This window comes from Hetaerina americana, unplaced genomic scaffold (genome assembly GCF_022747635.1).
Source record: "Hetaerina americana unplaced genomic scaffold, ioHetAmer1.1.p SCAF_3, whole genome shotgun sequence".
Taxonomy (NCBI): Eukaryota; Metazoa; Arthropoda; class Insecta; order Odonata; family Calopterygidae; genus Hetaerina; species Hetaerina americana.
Genome location: NW_027286874.1, coordinates 3,293,954 through 3,320,985, shown reverse-complemented (window position 1 = coordinate 3,320,985; position 27,032 = coordinate 3,293,954). Strand labels below are relative to the sequence as shown.

General features: G+C 39.5%; 1 long non-coding RNA gene across 2 annotated transcripts in view; it reads left to right on the top strand.

Moving 5' to 3' along the window:
- The window catches only part of LOC139690754 (uncharacterized), a 454,110-nt gene that overhangs the window by 71,597 nt on the left and 355,481 nt on the right, over window positions 1-27,032 (top strand). For both annotated transcript variants that reach the window (XR_011701505.1, XR_011701506.1), the window contains exon 2: window positions 11,947-12,049. This is a non-coding gene — a long non-coding RNA (uncharacterized lncRNA). The remainder of the gene's footprint in view (window positions 1-11,946; window positions 12,050-27,032) is intronic.

Sequence of the window (27,032 nt, the reverse complement as noted above, 5' to 3'; positions counted from 1 at the left end):
TAATGTGCTAATTTATCAAGTCGAAATTCCGATGTTTAACCAAAAAAAATGGTTGAGGGGGAAATGAATCCAGACTAACTGCAGTACAGCGGCGTAAATGCAGCCGTTCTTTAAAATGCATGCCTAGAACATCAAGCTTCTTCCTCAACATCCAAAACATTTTTATTTTCTACCAATCCCTAACGCGTGCTCATCCTCTTCTCTAATATTTAGGTGCCTGAGCCATGGATACATTCTCTATATGCAGCACCTATAAAATACTATTCTGTAATGTATTTGTTCCGGATATCATCTTTCTCCTTTCCGTTTACGTCATTTTTAGGAAATCAGTTTTCCGTCTAGTAATTTTACTGCTTCCTGTATTGTTTGCTATAAACATCCCCCCCCCTCCCTCCTAAAAATGATTCCCCCTCTCTAATGAAAGTCTCCCACGTCATTGCGTCAGTTGGTTTTTACATGTTTCACAGAATTTTATAGCCATTGTTTTGCTATGCATTCCTCCCCAGCTGTCTGATCCCGTAAAGCATTCGCCACTACCTTTGGCTGACCCAAATAGTGAGGATTTGTCGCCCGAAAACCACCTGACAGACTTTTGTCAGCTCGCCGTCTACTTTCGCTCTCTCGTACTCATAACCGTCCCTTTCTCCTCTTAAGGTGCCTCAGCTTGAAATATTAAAAGGAGCACAATCCCAACCCCCCCTCATCCCGCCCTTGTCTCTTGCGCGTCGCGGGAATAAAAAGGGTCTGCTACAGGAGGTCACACACAGCACACACCCACGAGGGAGGGAGGGGGGCACCACACACCTGGGGGCGCACGCGCACACGGAAGTTGTAGAGTAAGCTACAACTTCCGTCCCTCCCTCTCGCACCCCCGGCGGAATCCCTTCGACCCGACCCAACGGGGGGAGGTCGGGGGGTGAAAAAGGAAGGGCAGTGGTGACAGACAGAAGCACACACACAAACGGTTCCTCTCCCCACTCCCTCCCCCCAGCTGCCTGGCCGGTGTTCGGCAAGAGACTCTGCTATTTTTATTCGCGCGAATGTTGGGGACACTGTGCGGGCGGTGATCTTGTTTTTACGCTGCCTCCCGTCGGTGGTTGTTGTTGTTTTAAGAAGGCGAGCTCCGCGGTGGGGGTTTCTTTTTTCCTCTCCGCCCCCACCCTCCCTCTCCCGCAGCCAATGTGGGGAGGGGGGCGGGGAGAACTTGCGCGACCGTTAAAGAGGAGGAGGTTTTGAATTCATCCGCGAGATGGCGATCACTCCTTTCTTTTGATTGGGCAAAGTTGTAATGCGCCCAAAACGTTTGTATTTTTGACTCGTGGATCAAGTCGCGTGACTCATGGGATCTTAACATATCCGTTATGGCCAGCATAGGCGCTCATAAATTATTAGTAATTCAGTCGTGATGAGGACTGAATGATTTGAGAATTTGGTCCTGCAGTGAGCATTAAATATCAGTATTAAAAAGGTATTAGCAGTAATAACTTTTATAGAAAAATATTGGTATTTAACAACCAGTACATCAGATTGATAGCAATGCTTCAATTTCAGAATATGCTTCAATTTCAGCGTTGAAAGACGAGTGACCAGATGGCGATCGTATCTTTTCCTGGTTTCTTTGGATAGGACTTACCTTTTCGATGATGGACTAGTACAAGTTATAACACGGAATTAAACTGTCATTGATAATCCCATCAAATAAAAAGCAAATTTCGAAGGAACTACGGATTTCAAGTCCGAAGTTGCTTATATCAACTCACTGTATTGCAATATCGTATGGAGAAAAAAATAACCTTTATTTATAAATTAAGATTATCTCTTGCAAAAGAAAACTTTTATCAATAGCATTTTTTGCTACTCGTTGAAGCTTGTTCACAATATGCCATGCTTCTTATATACTTTCAATTTCAGAAGCCTTATGCCAATATTTTCATTTATTCAGTATTAATTTGTATCCATTATGCAGCAATTTAGGTTTTAAGCGTGCTAGGTTTATTGATAATTCGTTGATGCTCTCAGTAGTGCTTTGATTATGCATTATATCTCTATTTATTCTGTTTGTTTAGAACGGATGTGGTATATTTGGCAATTTACTTGTTCCTAGGGTAAAACATTTGTCTAGTTACTTATTTTGATCTTATGTGGCCTTTAGAATACTCAAAAGGCAATAAATTCTCTTAGCACTCACAGAAGAATCTTCATAATTTCCCTCATGTTGGCCATCAAAATTAAAGATGCTCAAATGCTTTATGAAGTTTCATGACACAAAAATATAATTTCCCTTCTGACCAAGAATTTCAAAGAAAATATGGTTAATCTGCGTCACAGCATGAGCAGTTTAATTTTTAAATTAATAGTATTTTTAAAAATTTGTGTAGATTGCAAATATGGCTTGCATTTTCTCTGCAAAGAATAATCTTAACAAGAAACATAAAACTCATAATATGAACATTGTCTATACACTAATTGTCAATTATATCATAATTAAAGGTATTAATATCGGTGTACAGGAGACTGTTGGTAAAATTAACCCGTGTTTCTATTCACTGCAGGAGATACGGAGCAATCATTGTTTCGTTACCATGAATACACACGTTACGGACAAGTCCAGCTTGTTTCTCTATCTCAGTGCCAGTAAGTGCATGTATTCAGTCTCTTGGAAGAGGCGGAAAGAACTTGGTACCCATTGATACCCACGAGAAGCAAAGCGCTTAAGTCTTGACTCTCATCGAAATCGGTGCTAGATTGGTGCAAATAAATCGTGGATTGCCGTGAGTGCATGATGGACAAAACGGGCAAACCAAACCTATCAAGTCGCCATCAATAATAAGCGGGAAATGAGCGTTGTATGGAATAAGGAAGAAATTACTGAACGTTAATTGGCTTCTCAGTTAATAATGAGTCCTGTTAGAACTGATTTAGTACTCCACTCCATCCTGGATTCCATCAATGTATCAGTTAAATTCAAATTTAAACAACCCAGGTGGTATGGGAATAAACGTGCTCCTTAGAATCAATTCTCACAATGAGACCACAGTTTTATCGGGAAATGTGCACGTACATCCACTCGACGTTCCATAAGCCTCCACAAGGGAGTATGGCGGGGGATGTTAGGGCATCAGCCATCAAAGCAGAATTATTCGTCCATACGAGTCTCGTATATATCATCGAATGTAGATGTACGATCATGTAAAACTCTTTAGCTTCTTTTACTAATTTGGGATATATATGTCCAGTACTTGGCAGATATTACTCACTAAAATATGGAATTTCATCCGTGTATGTAAAGTATTTATCTTGTACCATTGTTTATAAAATATTTGTATAGATGTTACAATTTTATCGTTGTGTGTAAAGATTTATAACTCGAGTGTCCTCAAACTGAAAGAATGAGGTTAACTGCTTGGCAGGCAGAGGGATTGCCCTGAACTATAAAGGCTCCTTCCTCTTCCTCCCTCTCTCTTCCTTCGACGCACGCACGTACTCCGTCCGGCTCTCTACAGGCACAAGGGGGCTGCGGTCCGTGTCGTTACTCTTGAAGGCTCATCATTTGACTGTGGCGGGACGTTCGATACTTGCTCTCGTGATGTCATCGTGATTCAAATATAGGTATTCAACCTTTATCTTTCTTGGAAGAGCCATCAAATATATCTCTCCGATACCGGAAATTTTCTGAAGAAGCAACGAGAATAAGTCCGCGCTTTTACGTAGGAACGGATCTTCCGCGTGGAATTTAAACCATTACCCTCTTTTTGACCGTCAACCTCTTTCATCCATCTAAAGTATTCAACTCGAAGGCTACCTTTGGCCATTGAGGATAGAGTCAACCTTAGCGTGCGACTTTCACTCATTCAGGGCGCAGTGAGCATTTTCTTTCCCAGTAACAATAGTTGGTTGCCCATGACATTCTAGCTGCGGCACCTTTAGGATATTGGATGGGGTTTCCTAAAGGCACCACCCAAAGGGTAGTTGAGCACTCGACCCAATAGGATACCAAAGTCACCATTGGACACCAGTGTATATCAATAGGACACCAAAGTCACCAAGCTTGGCAGATGGATTTAAATGCAATAGCCTAAACAAAAATCGATAAAACTGTTCAAAAGTTGAATCAAGTGTGATAGCCATAATCATTACATTAAAATTATGCAGATTGAGATGCCCAATTAAAAAAAACTATTCGTTCGTTTCATTTTCTACAATCGAAACGAAACGGAAATGGTATTCCTGCTTGATTTTGATGTTATTTGATCTTAACATTGTGTATCTGAGGTTACTTTAGGGTTGCTTCGCTTTAACAATTCCATTTTGAGTGTGGATTTTGATAAAACAAGACAATTTGAAGGAATAATATTATGCTGCACCTTGCAGGATATTTTCTCAGAAAAATGGGATTCAATAACGTCCATTAGTTGCTAAAACTACTCCTATAAACACGGAGATAGCTTCAGGCGTCACTTTGTGGAAACGATACATATTGCAAAGGAAACACTTAGTTTTTCCACATAAAATATTGCCCACATAAAACGTGCCCATGTCTTCGCGCAATATTGCGAAAGAACTGTCTATTATTAAACAGATAGCGCACATCAATGGTTACACGCCCCAATTAATTGACCGTTTATACCAGTGTAAAAGGAAAAAAACTAAGCACGCTGTTAATATATGGTTTCAATCATAATGTTTTTTCAGAAGCCAAGTGGCGCAGGCTTCCCTTCCTAGGACAGTTGTCTCTCTCGGTCGCTAAAGTGTTACCAAAAAAACGGATAAAGCCAGCCTTTTACAATAGACGCAACTTGCGAAACATCCTCGCAAATAACAAAGACGAAATCCCAAAATCGGAAAGGAGCGGAGTGTACAAGCTAACCTGTGAATGCTCCGCCGTCTACGTAGGCCAGACGGGAAGGAAGTTCCGAGAACGTGTGAAGGAGCACCAGGCCTGCCTGAAGAACGGTAATGGAAAATCTCAATTTGCCAAGCATTTGATTGACCAGAACCATAAGAGTGATTTCAGCGTGGAGTTTCTCCATTTCGAAAGAAAAGGCCCCCGGTTGGACATTTTGGAAAATATGGAGATATTGGAAAGAGCAAATTCTTCCTGTAATAGTGAACGACGTGCTATGTAACTCCCGGTCACCCCTCCTCAACCTTAAACTCCCAAACTCTTTGTCCTATCTCCACTAACCCCAAGGCGGACCCCCGCCAGGCAACCCTTTCCCTACCATGCTTCCTTAACCTCCCCCCCCCCTCCCCCCCCCGGAGACTAACCTTGACTCCTCCTTCTCAGTAATACCCCAATCCCGCTCCTTTCCCTCCCCCACCATCTCCTCTTCCTTTCTTACATCCATACACACCCCCCCCCACCTCCCCATTCCTTCTGTTATATAAAGAAAGATTTTGGCCTGTATTTCACCTGAAGATGACGCTGAGCGTCGAAACCTAGGTCGTGAATAAATATTTTATGTGGAAAAACCAAGTGTTTCCTTTGCAAAACCTATAAACACGTACATGATTGAACGACGATTATGCATAATTAAATTATGAGTTTTGATCAGTAAGTGCGTTCACAATTTCTGCTTTGATAATGTAAACTTACTCCCTGATGGACTCCTCTCTCACTTGCCTCAGGCGTTGTTGTGGTGTGGACGTGGGTCTTTGGTTGCCTTTCCCTCCCCTTCCCCTCCCCTCCTCACCCCCTCTCACCTCTCTCGTCCATAACACACAGTCCCCTCATTCCCTCGACTCCCTTTGTGACGTCATGACCGCATTTCCGGGGTTTTGCCGAATTGGAAGGGGGGAGGGAGGTTGGAGGGACTAAGTGAGCGAGTGAGTTGATGGGTAGGATCCTGGTCCTAATTTGATTACCCCTGCGGAGGGGGAGGGGGAGAGTGGGGGACGGAGCAGGACACCCCTTCTCCGCAGGCGGATCTCCGCACCGTCCCTCCTATGGTATGTGGCCAGAAACGGCGAGGAAAATTTAAGCAGCGAGCATCGAAAGAACTAAATGGAGCAAGATAATTTACATATAATTTTTCACAATGGAAGTTATTTTTAGCTTAATTCGTATTAATAATTATAGAATAATAAATTATGACGTTGAATTTTCTTTTTCGTTCATAGATAAAATATATGAATGATTCGATAGTATGCCATAATCAAGAGAGCTACCACTCACAATCGACTTCCACATTATGGGAATTTCTCTGGCAAATATCTTAAATTTGAAATTGAAAGCAGCCGAAAATACTATAAGTGAGTGAGAAACGAATTGAATTGTGTTCGGACGATATGTGGTTGGCAATGAATTTTAAAGATATAAATACTGGGAAACTATGGGATTTGGAACACAAAAGGAAAAATAAATATTGATCAACAAGTTCATCAATTTTTCACATGAGCTTTGGTATTCATTTTGAATAGTCGCTGAGACTACATTATATGCATATGATTTCCACCTGGACATGGTACTTTTTGGTGTAAAATCTTACAAGGTAAACATACATCTACATCTACATAATACCCCGCAAGCCGCCGCAAGGGCGTGTGGCGGGGGGTGTTAGGTCACCAACCGTAAAAAAGAAAAATACCACATGCAAAAAAAACAACACGGAAAATTACACCCACAGCAGCGCACACACTCATGCAAAAATCCCTTCATCCAATACTCATGCAAACACATATACCGCAAAACAACTAAAAAACTGCACCCCATGATGCAGCACGAAAGACATTCTACAACACGGAAGCCAGGACACAACAAGCAAGAAATTGAAACATCACTACCACATGAAAATGCACCACGAAACACTCTACCCCCAAAGAGTCTCTAATTGGCAGGGAATGCGACCCAACGTTGCAGGTAGCAGGAATTTGCCCCCGCGGAGAGGGACGAGGGATTGAAAGGGAAACTTAAAAACAGATGAACAGAACATGAATGAGGTCATTCGGAATAATATAAAGAAAGAAAAAAATAACATAAAGAAAGGCATACGAATAATACCATATCTCTTTACTCATGAACATTTATTATTTTTGAATTTATCAGGTTACCTCGATGTCCAAGATAAAATGCCAACATTTTGAAGAGAAAAAACGTGGCGTAAAAGTTTCGTGAATATTTGTCCACATTTGCTGCGGAAGTTTTGAAATCTTTGAATTTCTGGAGTAGTTGGTTAGTATGGCAGGTCGGTATGCTGAGATCCTAAAAGTTTATTTTTAGATTTATTCAAATTCGACTGAAAGAAATAAAAATGTTCAGTTAGTTTAACTGGTGAGGACCTTTTTGATCTCCAGATTTCTACTCTTTATACCCTAAGGCTCAATTTACGTTTCTCACGAATCCTTTGAAGTCTTTTATTCTTTCTTGGGTCCCCCTAATTTAATCAGTTTCATCCCATCATGTTATTTGCGTACTTTTTGGCCTCAAACTCACTTTAATATTACTTAAATTTTAAATGTAATTATTTAAATATTTCCTTCGATAGTGTTTTTGGCAACACCTCTCTAATGATTCAGCGAAGTTAGTCGTTAGTAAGGGAGGTGACCAACAGCTGAGGTCATATGTGCCCATTTGCCAACATAGGCAACCTTTTGAATCTCAAGTCAAATAACTCGGTCTGCATCCTCCCTCAACTGGATTACCGCTCTTCCATTGAGTGAACAGCAGGCCAGACCAATCTAAAATTTTTGATTGGATGAATCAACTTTTCCATCACATAGTTTGTCTTTTCTTTCCGGAATTTTAATCACAACGCATTTCTCTGGGCCTAAACATAAATATTTACTCCAACGATTCATATTTTTTTAGTAAGGGTTAGAAAATATTTTCTATCCCCTCGCAGTTATTAAACCCTTGCCACAAGTTCTTGTTCATTCTGAACTCTTACTGAAGCGACCAGGAAAACCACTTGGCAGGCTAGTCGAAACTATTATGTTGTACACTTCATAGAAGTATAAAATACAATAGAAAAGCCAGGTTGAACTTTTTTAGATTAATGTTTAAATGAATAATTGAAATTACATATACATTTAGTAATATTTACTCTTCATAAATGGTGTGTGAGTTCCACAAGCTAGCCATAAAACGTGCATTTCATGAAGAAAATAGAAATTGAATTCGTTCTATGAATTTATTCAAATAGACGTCGCGGAAGCCTTATGATTAAAATAGAAAATGTTACTGTCTTAAAATTCCTATCGTTTCCAAGAGATTCTTGTAACTGACGTGAATGTGACAGAAGCACTCTTGTTTCATTTTTAATATAAACCAGATATCACGTGATCAGTACCCAGTTTCATTGACTGATGTTTTTATTAAATAAATCATTAAAGATAAGGAGCAAATTGGTTTTGTTATTTTTATTTCCATCAATTATATGTCACACTGAAGTGAATTCAGGAACAGTATTCTCTATCTTCTGTAATGTAAGTTGAATTTTATTTATTTTAACTAATTGATCAATCAGCTGAAAAAGCGACCGCGACAGAAATTTTCTCTCAATATACTTCCGTTCATAAAATCGTTATGTGAAATTGAAGGTCTAGGTAAATTGGACTTCGAGAAAGATGAATACGTAATTCGCAGTCAGTGACTTCATGCCGTGTGTGCGACAAAGCGGTAGAGGTAAAGAAAATAAATGAAGTGTCAAGATAAGGATATGGCGAATGGCGAAGAGTCGCTATAGGATTGAACAAATATTTTATAATGCTAGAAGTTACATGAGAGGATATTTAATGTACTTACTCCTAGCATGCATGCTTATTCTTCGAAAACTTACAGTGAAAGGCGTGATGTGGGAAGTTAAAGAGTATTGGTTCAACGAAAGAAGACACTGTTTTACATTCCTGTTAATAAATTATACACGGTTACGAATAGGAAAAGAAATAAAAAGAGTAGTACTTAAAAAGTACTAAATGTTGAACACCGTTGTTTTTTTGGAGCGGAAAAAGAGCGTTCAATATTCTTAAAATTATATTTGAAAATGTGCTCACGTGCTAAGTTTGACAAGAAGTCTTATCACTTAGAGATACAATATCGAATCGTGCGTGAAACATCGTCAATGTCCTTCTTCGCAGGCGTGAAATGACGCTCATTTTTGTCGTGAGGAAATAACCTTGGAAATTGCTCTGCTCTCCGAAGCAAAGACCACGAGGTGAGAAATGTTTTGTGCACCTTTATTATTCAAGGGATATAAATGGACAAGTGCCGAATTCGAAGCTCTCTGAATTCTTAAGGCTTCATAGTAGACTCGGCTGGACTCGTGCGTCTTATTTGAAGCTCCGCGTTTGGCTTCGCGGGATTTGCAAACGTAAATGCAACGAATGAACCAAATCTCCCCTTACATACGTTTCCTCCGCATTTCGCACTCTGATGAGCAGTTAGAATTGGCTGAGGACCAATAGGTCTCTCTAAAATTATCTCCTAAATCACTCAAAGTAAAGCATGGAGCGGTTTAGCACGAAGGCTGCGGAATACGGTTTATTGATTCATCTGCTCTCTGCTCTTAACACCATCCCATTCTGTTCTCTTCCTTCTGAAACTGATATGAACTCAGCAAAATGGAAACAAATGTTTTACTCTTCACCATAAGGTGAGCGTATCATGGGACACGCCTGAAGAGGGCACACTTGGAGTTCCTTCGCACAACACCGTAGTGGAAAGGTCCCCGTCTACACCGCGACTTTATGGATTGCCGTTTGATGACGGATCTCACGTAGTGATCATTAACTCCTTCGAACCCGCAATCGGTGATCCAGGAGGATCGGCTGCTTGCGCACGTAGACATACTGCATGGTTTGGCTCACTCGGCTGTATCATCTTCATCTTCTCTCTACATCCTGCACTGTAAATGGTTTATCCCAAATTTGCTTAAATTCAGCTGATATTAAAAACTAAATATGCACCAAATGTTTAAGCAAATATAGGAAACTTAAATGGTTAGCAAGGAAAACTTGATAAAATGCAACATTCTCCTAGAAATTTGAAGATAAAAATTATTGGCTGAATATTATTTTCCTGAAATTTAGATATAGTTTGCTTGAAATGAAGATTGATTTAAATTAATTGTAATTATATTTATTATAAAAAATGAAAGCATTCATATGCGAAATCTTGATGGCACTATCATTTACTATAAGAAATTCTGATTGCATCTCTGTGGATTTGTAAAAAATCTCTGTGAAAAATAGAAAAATCTGAGGGATACGTACACGTATTTTCACAATAACTCTAACCATCAACTTGAACAAAAAATAAATGCTGCTCTAACGCTAAAATACCGAGCTATTAATTTATGCAACCCAATTTATGTTGACAAACACTTAGGTATAATTGAAGAACTACTTCTTATGAACAACTTTTCAAAGGCACTCTTTGACAATATACGTGTAAAATTCATGCAGAGCAACATCGCAGAATCATACTTCTCTAGCCTTCCTTCACGTAATATTCCTGATTCTCTCACGGATGATCACCCCAAGGACATCAGCTATATTTGACAAACAGTAATCACAACGTCAGAATCCAAAATAAACTGGAACCAATGAAGCCATATTACCAACCGCGCTACACTTCACAATCCAACACAATATTCACACCACCAGTCTAGGCTTTCGTATTCATCACCTTGAATTCCACATTGACGACTTTCGCCTCGCTCTCCTTAATGTAGATATTTAGCAATGCTGTTGTCACAACTTACATGTTGCAATTGATTGTTTTGGAAAAACATGCATACTCTTTCCATACAATTAATGTGAATGAAACAGAGGGACAGTTCTAAGATATCGTCGACATACAAGATTTTACCCAGTTTCACGCAAAATTTGATGTCGTAGCGCTGTTCCAATTAAAAGTTCATGACGGGGCGTAACGTGGTCACGTTACAGAGGTTTCGCAAACGAACGATCTAGATTCCACCAAGGCTGGGAACCAACTGCCCCCAGTCTCCAGCCTTTGCTGAGACTCTCTTTCCTCGAAACCCGGGCAGAGAAACCGCCGCTCGTCCGTCCGTCTACCCAGGAAAAAAATGAGTCCTATTACTTTCGGGACAGACCTTGTACAGGCAATGCGTCGGAAATAAGAGAAACTTTCTGATGCTTGAATTATGGTAACAGTGAATTGACCAGCAATTTGGGTATCACGAACTTTGGGCAATTACTAGTTTAGTTTAAAAATATTTAGATGGTGACGGTAGCGATAGAAGAAGCGCTGCAAACGTGACGAATTAAAGATATTTCAGGCAAATTTTAATCAAGTAGTTGTAACGAAAATGTTTTTAGAATGTCAGTCTGGAAAACTAGGAAAAAATATATGAAAATATGAATGCCCGAATTTAGGACATTTGGATGATTATTTCCATACATTTTATTTTGCTAAAAGCTTCCGTTTTGCAGTATTGATAAACTGAAGAAACTTGGGTTGATTTTCGGCAAGCTTTGTTATGACTGAAAATTTCTGTTTTTTCATGTGTTGAAAGAAACTTAGCACTCGGTTTTTGAGGACTACATCACAGGGATACCTACTTCCAACCCGGGCGGATTAACGGTGTGGTTCCTAAGGTGACCGTTCTCATCCACGGTCAAAATGTGTATGCACCACAGTCCCATGTGCGACACTGCACGGGCACGGTGTCTGGCTGTCATTGCAGAATTTTGTTCTCCAAACTGCATGACTCCATGCAAAGCAGGGCGTTGGATTTACAGCTGAAAAGTTTAAAATCATTGGCTTAGAAGCCTTACACGGCTTAGAATCATTCCGAATGACAGGGGATGCTGACTATTACACACGACCCGTGAAAATTTATTTGTGGACGAGCATATAGGTAATGGTTTCTACCCTTTCCTGTCTCGAGTCCCCACTTACCGTGGTGACCTACGAGTGCTGAGCCTGAGATACGTCCGTTCTTCCACTGAAGCGGTCCCTCTTCTCTTCTTCTCGCCCCCCAGGGAGTGACATCCATCTACCTGGAGGCCCGACCCAGCCGTGTGACGCGAGAGGGGAGTGTGCGTGGCGCCTCCCAGTGGCGCACCACCGCAGCTTTATCCTTTGGTGAGTAACCGCCCTGCTTGCACACGTGAGCGCGCACGCACAAGTCGATTTGTTTCCTCACCCTGATTTACTGGACACCCCCTGGGTCGCAACATTTACCCGCACTTCATTTCCATTAGTATCAAGTAGCTGTCACGAGGTTTTTTAAAAGTTTTTTTAACGAAATGTAGATTTAAAAAAATTGTCATAACACTGGGCACCGAAATACCATACGGTTATTCATGAAATAGACTAAGGATTTATTCTAATGCGAACCTTATGAACAAGTTTCTTTAGAAATTGTCGGTGAGATGGGATAGGTACCAAAAACACAAACCGCTTCGCTGGGAAAAGCCTTATTATATAAGGATCAAATTTTGAATTTAGGAACTAATGATGTGGTTTCAAACGTTCATGAAATCGACATAGGCCCGAATAAGTATCAATATATTTGAAAAAAAATTACCGTTGTACGTTAAATTTATGGTTTTCAACTTAGTTGGCGTAACGCGTCAAGATTGCGGACTACGACAGTGTCTTAATTCGAGGTGAATAAACTTAAAGTAAAAATTTGTAACTCCACATGAAATACAAAATTCATTGCGACCCAGGTTTCACTGCGATACTTCATCTTCAGGCCTGCCACAGTGAAACCTGGGTCGCAATAAAGCATTTTTCTTGTGGAGTTGCAAAGTTTTATTTTAAAATTATTCATTATGGAACAACTCCACTGAGTTACGGCTGAAACTATTCATGAATTCGCGGTATTTGTGGCAGGAGAACGGGCAGCAGCCCAAATTTTTCAAATCTTTATAACTTTATTTAATTAAAGAATTTCTCACGGAGTTTTTGCTCTCGTTATCCACTTCTGTATGATAAAATAAATCATTCGTGATAGATTAGCGGAAAAAATTATCACAGGGCAAGGCATTTGGTATTTACTCCAAAAGGATTGGAGTGGGCTTATTGAAATAGTCTTACTTTTGGTAAAAGCTCTAAAAAAGCGTAGATGAACGCTCACCGTAGCGACACGAGCACCGTACGCAATTGGATTAGTTTTTTACTTTGGACTTCCTTGAAGTACCATAAGGTTCGAAAATTTCCATTTTTAACTCCAGATCCTCCGAAGTTCAAGGAAACACGAGCTATTATCGGAGAACCGAGGTTAGGTCAGACCTCAGTCCTATTCTCTGCTTGCTGCAAGGATCCACGGGGTCAGGTGAAAGGCAGCGACCACAACCACATCAGTCGAGCCAAAAGGCTGGTTGTATTAGGCGATGGCAGAGCCCGCTTCCTGCTAAGCCCTAATAAAAATGTTCGCACCAAAAATATTTTTACGAATTACCGTTTGAAGTGTGCTGCTCCTTTCCTCGTGTGGTTGGAGGTATCGGTTTTTAAAAATGTTTTATTTATATTAAATTAATTTACCCTTCATTAGCACCACATTCATGAGCATACATTGTTATGGACACATTCCATTTTCTATATTTCTATTGAGCGTGACTAAACTGCTCATTTGGAGAGTCTTTGTCACAAAAATAAGATATTACTTACATTATAATACGATTTCTTGAAATTCGAAGTGAGGAAACACTGAAATATGTTTATGTTATTAAAAGTTATGATGAAATCTGTTTTAAGGACGAATATTTTATATCCACTATCGACGGACCACGACTTTGGCATGGTGGAGTGGCTTGCGCATTCGGATGAGATATTGGGTTACGTATATGGGTAATAATGATAACTACTCATGGTAGGATCGCCCCTGCCACTTATATCTTCAAGAGTAATTTTTTCAGAGTAGGAGAGAGAGAGAGAGAGAAATGGCATTCCATGCAGCGTGTGCTCTCTAGTGGAGTGACTAACCCCTAATACATATAGTGTGTGTTTAAAATTAACAGAAATACGTAATATAAATGAAAAATTGAAAAATAAGGGAACAAAAACCAACCATTATTGTTATTTTTTCTTGAGAAATCATGACGGAATCCTGGTAACTACAGGGCTCAGCAGTCTGGAATGAATGTAGTTCCTGGAAGCTGGGGAGACAAAACCCCGGCGGTCCGAATTAAAAGCAGCAGTAAAGCACAGGCGGAAGATGGCCGCAACTGTTAGAGGACAAGTATTGGATGTTAGAACGCTGTTGAAGAGAGAGGAATGAAAACATGAAGCAATCTTTGCGGGATGAGATGGAAAGGTAACGGGAATCTTAGGATCAGACATATTTCATTGTGAGAATAAGAATACGTTAAAGAAAATAAAGCTATAGCTATAGTATATTATCCTACAGTATTAGTCAGTGCTTTAGGAAAACATGGAAGTGTTTGAATTCCCATCGGTAGCATTTACGAAGGAGGAATTTAGAATGAAGACTTCATTCAATGGTAATATACTACCTTGAACAAAAAGTTCCCGGAATAACCACCGTGTGGCGCTCCCATCGTTCCGATTTGAGTTCTGTTTTTTTTGTTAAATTGGTACATCTGTTGTTGATATTCCCTTTAAATCTTAGTGTCATAACTTGACATTTGCAAAAGTTACGTAGCCAAGAGTACATCTATCTCTGTGTGTGTTGGCGATTTTTTACAATTTCAGAAATGGATTTAAATTTGCAACAACGAACTTGTATTAAATTTTGCGTAAAAAACGGATTTAGTGGCGCACGGACGTTGGAAATGTTGGAAAAGTGTTTCGGCAACGATTCTCTAAAAAAAACGGTCGTTTACCAGTGGCACGAGCGGTTCAGAAGTGGTCGTGAGTCAATCGAAGATGATGAACGCAGTGGCAGACCATCGACATCGAAAGTCGGTGAAAAAATTGATAAAGTAAAAGAAATGTTGGTCAATAACCGCAAATTAACCATCAGAGAAATAGCGGAGGACTTGAACATTGCCTATGGATCCGCCCAAGACATTGTGGTTAATGATTTGGGTTTCCGTCGTGTAGCAGCAAAGTTGGTGCCAAAAGACCTCAATTTCATGCAAAAAAGAGACCGTGTTGACGTCGCAAAAGACATGATTTGCGAGGCTGAATCCGATCCCACATTCATCAAAAGGATCATTACTGGAGACGAGACGTGGGTTTATGAGTACGACACGCAATCCAGACATCAGGCAAGTGAATGGCGTTCACCAAATGAGCCGAGACCAAAAAAACCACGTCGTTTTCAGTCAAAAAAGAAGGCAATGCTGACGGTTTTCATGGATTACAACGGTGTAGTGCATCATGAATTTTTGCCAGAAGGCCAGACAGTAAACAAAGAGTATTATTTGGGCGTTATGAGACGTTTGCGTGAAGCAATTCGCCGAAAGAGACCAGAAATGTGGGCAGAAAACTCGTGGATTTTGCACCATGATAACGCACCGTCGCACAGTGCTATCATTATTCGTAATTTTTTCACGAAAAATGCAACAAATACCATCCAACAGCCACCGAATTCACCTGATTTGGCTCCCTGTGACTTCTTTCTGTTCAATCGAGTTAAAAAACCATTACGGGGAACGCGTTTTAGCAGCCGAGAGGAAGTAATGGAAAAATCGCAGGAAGCACTGATGGACATACCGAAAACCGACCGTAACTTTTGCAAATGTCAAGTTATGACACTAAGATTTAAAGGGAATATCAACAACAGATGTACCAATTTAACAAAAAAAAACAGAACTCAAATCGGAACGATGGGTGCGCCACACGGTGGTTATTCCGGGAACTTTTTGATCAAGGTAGTATTTCTATCCCATTATAAAGAAAATCATCGCCAATATGTGAGGAACAAAGCCCAAAAAATTTGATTTCATGCGTAGAAATGTAGTTTGAAGGATCATCGAGGAAGAGATGGATAAGAGGCAAATCACTACTTAGGGATGAGAAAGGGGATGGATACATGTGGTACCAATGGAGTAATGGGATCACTTTTCGAAATGAATATGGAATACTATGACCAGTATGTACTGTTGGCTTCGTATGCGAAGGCGTGGGACTGAGGTTTTTTGACGTGATGAGTGAATGCGCTACAGAAGCTAAGATTGAAGTGTCAGTTATATTTCCGGTACTTTTACATGTAACAGCCTACTGAAGTACGGGTATCGGTGGGAATCCAATATGGGTAACGAGGAAGGGGTAAGCTTCCATTATCAACAGTGCTTTTCAATGTATAGGTACTCGCAGGAAACAGAGGTAGGAATAAAAGCAGTGGTGGACTGATCAATTAAAAATATGAGGTTGATTAGCTTTAGCGGAACAGTTAATCAAAGGGGAGGGTATAAACAGTTAGGGTGTATACAAGGATACTAGACCAGAAAACAGTTCAAATATGAGGGTAATTTGAAAAATTCTCAGAATGGAATAGAAATAAACGATTAACCTCAGTGGAACTTTTTTTTATTTTTCAATGTAACCTGCCTGTACATTATTGCACTTGGTCCATCGATGTTCCAATGCCTTGATCCCATCTCAAAAATAATATTCCTTCAGGCCTGAAAAATAATCATCTACTTCGGCTGTTAGTTCTTTGTGTGAAGAGAATCTCCGTCCAACGAGGAAGATTTGAGCTTGGGAAAGAGGCGAAATTCTGATGAAGCCAAGTCAGGCGATGAAGGTGGGTGCGGAAACAATTTGTACCTTAGACCACGTATTTTTACCATGGTTACCTCACTTGTGTGTGGGCGTGCATTGCCTTCATGAAAGATAAATTTCTTCTTTGAAAATTCTGGCCTAATTTGGTGTATATAGTATTTTACAATAGTTAGTCCAGGAGGTAAGCGTAGTATTGCCCAGTAATCGTTTGACCAGCGAGAAGATAATCCATCTGCAGAATCCCTTTCGCATCCCAGAAAACTGAAGCCATTTCCTTTCCGGCCGACTGTATTACATTTGCTTTCTTAGGTGGTGGTGAATCAACATGTTTCCAATGCTTTGACTGCTGTTTTGTTCCTACAATATGGCAGTGGACACAGTCGGTGACCCTCCATGACCATTTTATGCTCTTGGAATATATGGAATAATTTCTTGGGTAGTGAAACCGACCACTAAGGGGGTTATTATCTAAGCTACCCTGGCCAAACTTGTTTGTTTACTTGGCAACAGTTAAATATGTAGGAGAAGAGTCTCCCCGAGTGTTTTGCAAGTCGGCATAAATTTTCTTTACTTACATACCTTTCTTCACACAGCATTTCATCACTGCTCGAATCTAAATTTATTCCATCTTCAGAAATTACTACACGGGAGCAGCAACAGAGAGGCGTCCCCACCACAGATCTCTTACCAGAGTACTGACGTGTTACGTGTTTACCCATAAAGGATAACGTATTACTACGCGGGAAACTCGTTATGCTAGCACTGAAATCTGATAGTGATTCCGAAAACCTTTCAAACTACCCTCGTATTTAGGAAGTGTTCTAGAGAAAAATGGCGAAGGTAAAAAGTCTTAAAATATATCGCTATACGAGAAGTAGCTTTTATAAAAAGGAAGGTGATGATGACAGAGGACTCAATAAAAGATATAAAGAAAAGAATAGTGAATGGTTTGGTGGGGAGGATAATTTTTTACGGTTCCAAAACATTTTCGTTGCCTTGAGAACGGTACTCGCAGGTAGGAGACTTTCAAAATGTGAGGGAGTGAATAAAATAAAAAAGGTGGAAAGGAAAACAAACAGAGAAGTGCTAGGAGAAGAGAGAGGGTTCTTTTGGAGACTTTCCGAGAAAGCATCAGAAGTGGATTCAGGGCATGTGAGTGATGACGGAATGTTGGTGACCTAACAACCCCACCACACGCTCTTGCGGCTGCTTGCGGGGTATTGCCTGATGATTGCCTGTATGTAGATGTAGATGTCGAAAACTCTGATGGATAGAAGAATGTAGGGTAATCGAGGCAAGAAAAGGGAAGGCATATCGAAGGGCCTGACGAGGGATAGAAGGTATGTGGAAATACACCCAAGCGTTAATATAAAACAAATGCTTTACATTAACGCTGGATACCACGTTATATAGTTTCGTGTTTGGCAGGCCTTGGAAGTATGATAGTACTTAATCTCTGTGTCCAACAAAAACCTCGGTAGATCACTCTTAATATTGGTATATCATCAGTAAATCTTTGATGCGTGCAGTGCAAAGCATGAAACAAAAATTTACTCATTATTGTATTTAACTAATTATAAGGACATTTAAATGTATTTACAATAATTTGATTGAGCAAGGCAACTTTTTTTTCGGTGATACATGAATTTGAATGTCTGCTGTGCCTTATTTTGACATATAACTCCTTTTTTGCTGCTTCTATTCTCTCAGTGATTTTTACTATACAAAAAAATGGATTTATTTTAATGCTCATAGGCTGCTATTGATCGAAGTTTTTAAAAATAGTAAATGTTTATTCAGGTCTCAACTTCTAAACGCAAAATTTCAGCGCTGCGAGAGATTTTTTTTGAGTATCAGTTTAATTCAATCCTAGGAAGAGTTTCGCCCATTTTCAGTCTTTACAATTTTAAAAACTGATTTATTTTGTTTGTCAAGGTTGCGTAGAAATACAGGATAGGTGGAAAACAAGACTCCGATGGAGTATATCGGTTCCCGTGCGAAGCGAATACAATCATGATTAATTGTAGTTAATAATAGCCAAAGAATAAATGTGCGTGATCACGCTCCCACGTGTAAATCCATGCTGAGCGATGTGCAAAGCAAATTGAGAAAAATCGCACCAAAATCTGAATCGGAGAAATAAGAGGTGTGGATACAAACTCTGGTTAATTAAGGGGATTAACTCGCGACAAGTCCCCACTGAGATACAAATCTCCATTTATGATTTCTCCGAATGTTTATTTATATTTTGTAGTCCTCCTTTTGCCCTCGCCCTTAGTCCCAATTCTAATTCTCTTACACCATGGAGCATCTGTTTTCTCTCACCCATCCATTCACCCCTTGTTTCTTGGTCTTCCTCGTGAGACATTAGTTTTTTCCTTCCGATTACGTTCCTATTAAATATTTCATGTCTCAGTGTGCACCCTGTTCCAGCTCTTTATTGCTTATAATTATTTTCCACACAAAGCATTAAATATGAAATTTTATTTTTCTCAGTACACTCGTTTCTTATTACATCTTTCCATTCTACTTCAACGTTCTTTTCCAAATGCCTGATTTTGAAGGTTCCTATTCTTTCTTTATCTGAATTTTCACTCTCACTCGTGTCTTATCTAAAGGGTCTTTTTGTGCGTAAATATTTTTCATTACTTATTCCAATCACTACGTACATTTTACTTATAATTTTCCTCACTACCTTAGTAATTACTCCACCATGAACGCATTCTTTTTTGAGCTACCCTCTGCTAGATGCCTGTTGAACTTATCCGTCCCATGTTATCTAGTAATACATATATATACGCGTAAATAGGCCGAAAGAACGTCTTGAGCCATGCCCAGGGTTATTCAAATCGACCCCGATCTTCAACCATGAAAACCAAAGAGAACTATGTCATTTGGCTTGGCACGCGAGCCATAACCTCGCCCTTACAGACGCTAGAGTGTGCGTGCGTGGTCCAGTCGCGTTCTCTTCCTTCGGGACGACCCGGGCAACTCCCCATAGTGGTGATCACGAATACATTACACGTGTAGTCTTCGATGGAACAGGATATCAGGAAAATCTGACGAGGGATAGAAAAGAAAACGAGAGATTTGAAAAAAGCGAAACATTGAAATATAGAGTAGTAATAATGCATTGCGCTTTGTCAAGGGCTTGCCACTGGGGGGGGGGGGGGGGGGAGGGAAGGTAGCCAGGATTCTTTAGAAAAAATACTTCCTTTTTTGGCAGGAAAATCATGTCCTATTTCTAGTTTTCAAAAAAAACTCTTTGGCCGAGTTCCCAAAAAAGAAAGAAAATAATGGTTGGATATTGAGATAGTCGCTAGATTGTTTCCTCAATGGTACTGGACATGAGCTAATTAAGTATTTTTAAAATTATTTATGTAGCATTTGTCTTTCTAATTGTTATGCGTGTGCTAGTAGTCCTACGTCCCTTCTCTTTGCGGTGGCGTGTGGAATGAATATTCTTCGCGGAGCCGCATTAACTTCCCTGGTCTGCGGGAGCTACTTTTAATACATGTCGATGATCAGCAGTTGTCCCGTCGCGTGCGCCCCTGCTGTGCGTGGCTGCCTTCTGCGCAAGCGAGGCGGGGAAATAGGGCGATGGGTGATGCAACAATTATGAGTGGCGAAACAAGCGGCCGTCTTCTCTTGCAATAGACTCCGTTTATCAAGCAGGGTATCAAACCAGGGAGTTTATTAGGAATTTGAGCTCAGTAGATGGACACATGTATGTACGCATGTACGCCTTCTTTGCTTGGACTATTCTGCGTTCGATTCTGCGTCGAGCTTATTACAAACAATCTCCCTACATCCGAGACTTGCAATGAAATAAACCATTCCAAATGGCAGTCTCAACGTAAATACTCATCTTCATTTCTCGGAATTCTACGATCAGAAGTCTCTGCAGAAGCGTTCTACTGCCTTCAAAGCAGTCTTAGGGAGCACATTACATTTTTATTTTTTTTATATTCCCTGATTCATTAGTTTCCGCAATAGAAAACCATACCGGACGTGAGTTTTCATCATCTTCACTGTTTGTTTTTCATTTTTCTTGACGGTTTCAAATAATAAATATGTGAATTCTATTCTCGTTTAGAGAATTAAGTCAGTTGCTCAAATGAATACTAGGATCGTAGCCTCTTCAAATGGGTACTATTAGAATATTCTATATTTGGTGTAAAAATGGATCTAACTTTTCTCTTTTAGATTATCCTATCACATTTAAATCTACCCTGTCCATGCTCAGTAGTCGATATGTCGATACATAAATGGTTTCAAATAGATAAATTTTCAAATAAATACATGGCATATTTATATGTATTAATATATATATATATATATATATATATATATATATATATATATATATATATATATCTTCGAAATGGAACGCTCTTCGGCGACGCACAAATATATAAAAACACAGATGTAGATTTTTAGAATATAGAGACACAAAGAAAGGACACTCACAATTTGTTATTTGACGTTTCGACAGCTTGGCTGTCGTCTTCGATTCTGAAGACGACAGCTAAGCTGTCGAAACGTCAAATAACAAATTGTGAGTGTCCTTTCTTTGTGTCTCTATATTCTAAAAATCTACATCTGTGTTTATATATATATATATATATATATATATATATATATATATATATATATATATATATATATATATAAACACAGATTTGGGAAGGATTTCAATCACCGAAACAGAGAAGCAGTCGTCAAAAGATTGGTTGTGGGAAGCGGTGTGAGTAGGGATGGGATAATTAAGAAAGGTGGGAGATTTGGTGGAATATCGGTGGTTATTCATGCGGAGGGAAAGTGCGGTCGTGCATTCGCCCACGTAGAAGGCAGGGCAGAAGTTACAGGAGAGGCGATATATAATATTAGGCGATAGATAATCTTTTGACGACTGCTTCTCTGTTTCGGTGATTGAAATCCTTCCCAAATCTGCGAGTATAATAGAGGTGAGAACCCGCGAGATGGCGCATATCTGGGTGGCCCAATCATTCAAACCGCCCGGGCTGAACCAAGCCCACTGAATGCATCAATTGGCTGCCTACATATTCCCCCCCACCCCCTTGTTCATTTCCTATTGGTCCCTTTACCTCTCCTTCCCCCACCTCTCCCCCGCACATCCTCTCCGCTCTTCCCCGAGAACGCCATTCTGAAGACGACAGCCGTGCTGTCGAAACGTAAAATAACAAATTGTGAGTGTCCTTTCTTTGTGTCTCTATATTCTAAAAATCTACATCTGTGTTTTTATATATTTGTGTGTCGCCGAAGAGCGTTCCATTTCGAAGATATTTTATATATATATATATATATATATATATATATATATATATATATATATATATATATATATATATCTAACATGACTGAAGGTACATCCCACTCACGAGCTAAGTTTATCATTTCACCTGGTTATTCACCACGATTAAGATCAGGCGACTCCTGATTCCCTCTATGGCATATTCCCACCCTCAATAATCCTTGTAGCTTCTGCGACAGATGCCAATAAGTAATTCAAAATCATCAATTTGTGCCCAATAAATGACGCCGTGAGACGAATTCGATTGAGTTAATCTATGCAAATTTTCTTAATTTAACGATGAAATAAATGATGTTGAAGATTTTATTGGTTTTATCTGATCCAATTGTTAATGAAAATTCTCCCCATGTATTACACGACTTTCTCATGAGAAAGTATGCCATTATATAAGGAAGCAAATTGGAAACAGGACAAAGTTCAAATGTACATTAACTCAGAGATCTGGTCAAACTCTGAAAATGGTAACATTTAATAGATTTTAATGAAGGGTTTTATATGAAGGAAATATTTAAAAATTTCCGATTGCCTTTATTTCTCTTTGAATATTCTGAAATGTTCCTCACGCTCAGCTTAACTTTAACCCATATTTCAAGAAACTGCGGAAGATGCCGCAACATAAAATTTTAACGGATTCATCCGCTAATATGCATTTAAATGCAACAATTTCAGAGTGTAAAAATCATTCGCCTTGATCGGTATCCCGGTCAAGGCGAATGATTTTTACGCTCTGAAATTGTTGCATTTAATGCAGATATTTAGAATTAAACACTACCTTACGGAGAGTACATTCTGTAATGAGTCAGGGTGAGATAATATTTTGAATACTTTTACTTTATGAATGAAATCTACTTTGATACTCCGTGATTTCCTTGATAACGCGCGCACGCACACACACAAAACCACACGCACGCACACACTGTCCTCATCTCGTAGGAACCACACTTTTGGAACAGCGAAATATGTACGTCGTTTAACTTTATGGGAACAACGTGGAATGTGCATTTTGAGATCACAGTTAAAAATTCCTCTTCCGACCCTTTATCCTGTCTATTTCCATCCATACTACTACCACGTCGACGTTTTCTTTGCCGTTTTGCACCTTTAAAAGCTTTTTGAGGGAGGAAAGTGCAAAATGGGGAAAAAAGAAGGCTCTCACGCTCACTGATCGAGGATGTTAACTATAACTGCTTCTTTTTCTCTCTCTCTCCCTTTCCCAACGACGGAAAGATGGAAGGACGGGGAAACAACCCGGCGAAAAATACTCCCACATCCTGCCTCGCTCCCCTTTCACGCTCTCTCCTCGACCCACAGGCTCTTCCCCTTGAATCCCGCGTGGACTTCAAGGGAGACGGGAAAAGGGATGAAGGAGCACTTCCGGGACTCGCTTTATTTTGCGTGAACGTGTTTCTCTTCCCCCATCGAGGAGGGATCGGTGTGACTACGGGCGCTCCGTCATGGAGTCGTTTTTATTTTCTCTCGTGGTTAAATAAAATCTCCCCGTCCATCTTCATTTCAATCCGTTTCCCACAAATTAACAGAAGACTTTGAAAGGGATGAAGTGATGAATTTCTTTCTAAGAACACTGCGAAGAGAAAAGCCAAGGCGCACAAGAGTAAAAATATTTTGTGAAAAAGCAAAGCCTTTAAGAACTGAGATGTTTAAGAATCAGAAACGAGAATATTTTGCGGCAGTAGAAAGAAAACGAAACATTCACATTGGATTATTTCACTAAATGTACGATAATAGTAGTAAAGGAATACTGTTTGTAAATTTAGCTAAAATGAAGAGAATAGAGAGATAATTCTCGTAATAGGATGACACTTGACGATGAGTTCGAATGTCGAGATAAAAAGTCTAGATTTTGTGGGAGCGTTGTGAAGTATTCTAAAAAGGTTTAAAATAAAGACGTGTTTAGATTAAGTATATCCTCAGAATAGGTTATTTCAAGAAAATAAGGTGGGCATGGCCTGAAAAAAGAACAGGAGGGCTCAAGGTTGCGATGAAAAATGCATGCTCATCCTCCTCCTCAGGCAGTCCAAAACTCCGGAAGAAATAGCAACGACTTTGATTACAAATTCTGATATAAAAAGATCTGGTAACTAATGCAATGAAAATAAATGAAATGAAACTAACTTGGGGAGCATGACATGGATACTGCATTTATTTTAGAAAGGGGTATCTTATAATTAATAGTTAAAGAAATGACTTTCTCTTCTGAGGCCACTTTCTCGCGAGTGGGCTTTCCTGTCTTCTTCATCAGCATTAGCCTTCCTTTTGAATTACAAGGAGACTGAAATGCTCCAATCAATTAACAAACAATTAACTATAAAAACAAATATAATGGGCTATCACAGTATCAATAAGCGGTGTTAAACGCCAACCTTACAGTGACAATATTGTGACAAATTCGATCACATTGAGAGATATTTCGCGACAGTAAACCTAGGTTGCACTCGCGTGATGATTTGTGCACGAATTTAGGAGAGTGGATGATTTTTTTCATTAATACAAGTTTTTCATAAAAAAATCGGAAACAATTTTCCCTGACGTCACTGTACGTCACACCGCGCAGGCTCAGTGGTGGGGTGACTGACCTCCCAACACCCAACAAGCGCCAATCGCCTGCGAGCGTTCGTTTAGTGTAGATCGTGTCCTTTTGTGGAGCCCGTCGAGTGACTCGGTATAAACGCAAAATGCAGCGAACGATTGAACAGTGGTACGTCATCAAATTTTAAGTTGAAGAGGGGAAATCAGATACGGAGATATTGAGCATGATTATTAAATTATTCAATTATGAAAGGATGTCACAAAATGCAGTTTTTAGGGACAAAAGCTCTTCAAAGATGACCGAGGGAGTGTGGAGGACGAGCCCTAAGAGCTGGACGAACTCAAGAACCTCGACCTCAAGAACCGATAACGTGCAACGTCTGCGTGGAGTACTAAATTCAGAACGTCGGTAAAGTGTGTGTATAATGGGAGATCGTATTGGCATCGATAAGATGACAGTGCACACCATTATCACTGAAAATTTGGTAATGCGAAAGATCTGCGCTAAACTCGTCCCGAAGGTCTTGACGGACGACCAAAAGCAAAGTCGAGTGTACGAAGAACTTCTCCAATGGTATCGTAACGATTCCCCTATCTACTTACATTCCTCACTTTGCACAAGGAGGCTATTTCCTATTCCCAAAAGTTAAAGTGTCCCTCAAAGGACTTCACCACAGTACCCAAAGTGCCGTCAAAGAAGCTTGCACGCGCACCCTTAAGGATCAAGGAGTCTTTTGGTCGTGGAAAAGGCGCTGGGAAAAGTATGTCGACGCTCATAGGGATGTACTTGGAAGAATTTTGAGGCATGTAGCAATATCTGAAATAAATATATTTTTCCGAAACTTTACCCGATACTTTTTATGCAACCCTTGTGATCTCCAACATTCACTGAGTTTCCGTGCAAATCGAGCATTATCCTACTTAATGACCCGGGAAAATTTCAAATGAGAAAAATAAACAAATGCAATATGAAGAAAATGTTTACAGTCGGCTTTGAACACATCAATACTTACCCTCATAAATTCCACGAGCGTAAAAATACCGCCACCGTAACATAAGTCACGTTTTGATACGCGTATGCATTTAATATTTTGCATCGTGAATCTCTGGAACTTTTGCTAACTTTTTTGAGTGACTGCGCTGAAATGATATTAACGGCAATTCTTATATATATATATATATATATATATATATATATATATATATTTTATTTATTTGAGCTTAAACTTTAAATAATCGATAATTTTGAGCATGTGCATATCACCGTATTCCATCATTCTCAACTCTCTACCTTAATCTCTAACAATGTATCATTCAGCTTCCGTCAACTAAAAGTTTCCCAACACCTTTTTTCACGGTCCTGAAAAATCTCAATGGTCCGTATCTCATGAAACATAGATGCCACCACCTGAGAGCATCATTTTTCATCCACTATCATTTGCAACACCGCTCGATTCCCTCTTACTCAGCTATCACTAATCCACTCCGTATGCACCATTTACCTCCACAATGGCGGCCCCTTTCAGATCCTCCATCGTCCTACCAACAATAAAGCGAACGGGTACAAACTTTTCGATAGCTTATTCCTACTTGCTCAAATTGTCTTCACTCGCAGTTAATTATTAATTTTGAAGGCTTCGTTTGCGCACCGCAATATTTCAATATATTATACTCATATTTATCTGTTTATATTATATCTGTCTTTGTATTTGTTTACTTATTTGTTTGGTTCGTAGATTTTGAAAGGGTTTCTGATAGAGTTAATTGGGTAGACATAATGAATATATTGCAGAGGTTAGGAGCAGAGAGACAGGAGGATAATTCGCAACCTGTACGTCTCAAACTGCTCAGGTGCGAGTGGCGGATGGAGAGTCCGGATGGGTAGTGTTAGAAAGAGGAGTAATAAATGACCCAATTCTAAGGGATAGTCATATATATATATACATATATATATATATATATATATATATATAGTATATATATATATATATATGTATAGTTCAATATGCCTATGACGATATACCATATATACTCATTAATATTCTATTACCTCAGGTAGGTTTTTAACCGACATCCACTCTTCAATTCCGCATACTCCTCTCCTCCCGTCATTCCGTCCAAATGCCTATCCTATTCTTACCCTTTCTTCTTTTGCCCAATATTATCCCTTCTAACCCAGTCTTCAGCATCCTAATCCTAATTTAAACGTTATGTACCCATCTTTCCTGCCTCCTTTGGATTTCTTCCAACAAATCCTCTCTCCTCCCCAACTATGTCTGGCATATATATATATATATATATATATATATATATATATATATATATATATATATATACACTTCTATATCTTCCGATGAAGACGGAGTTGAATTCCGTCGAAATGATCAAGAAATAACGTGTGAGTGATCTTTTTATGTGTTCTTATATTGTTTGTTGCTGTCAAAGCTTGTTATATACATGTATATATATATATATATATATATATATATATATATATATATATATATATGTGTGTGTGTGTGTGTGTCTGTGTGCTTTTGTGTGAAT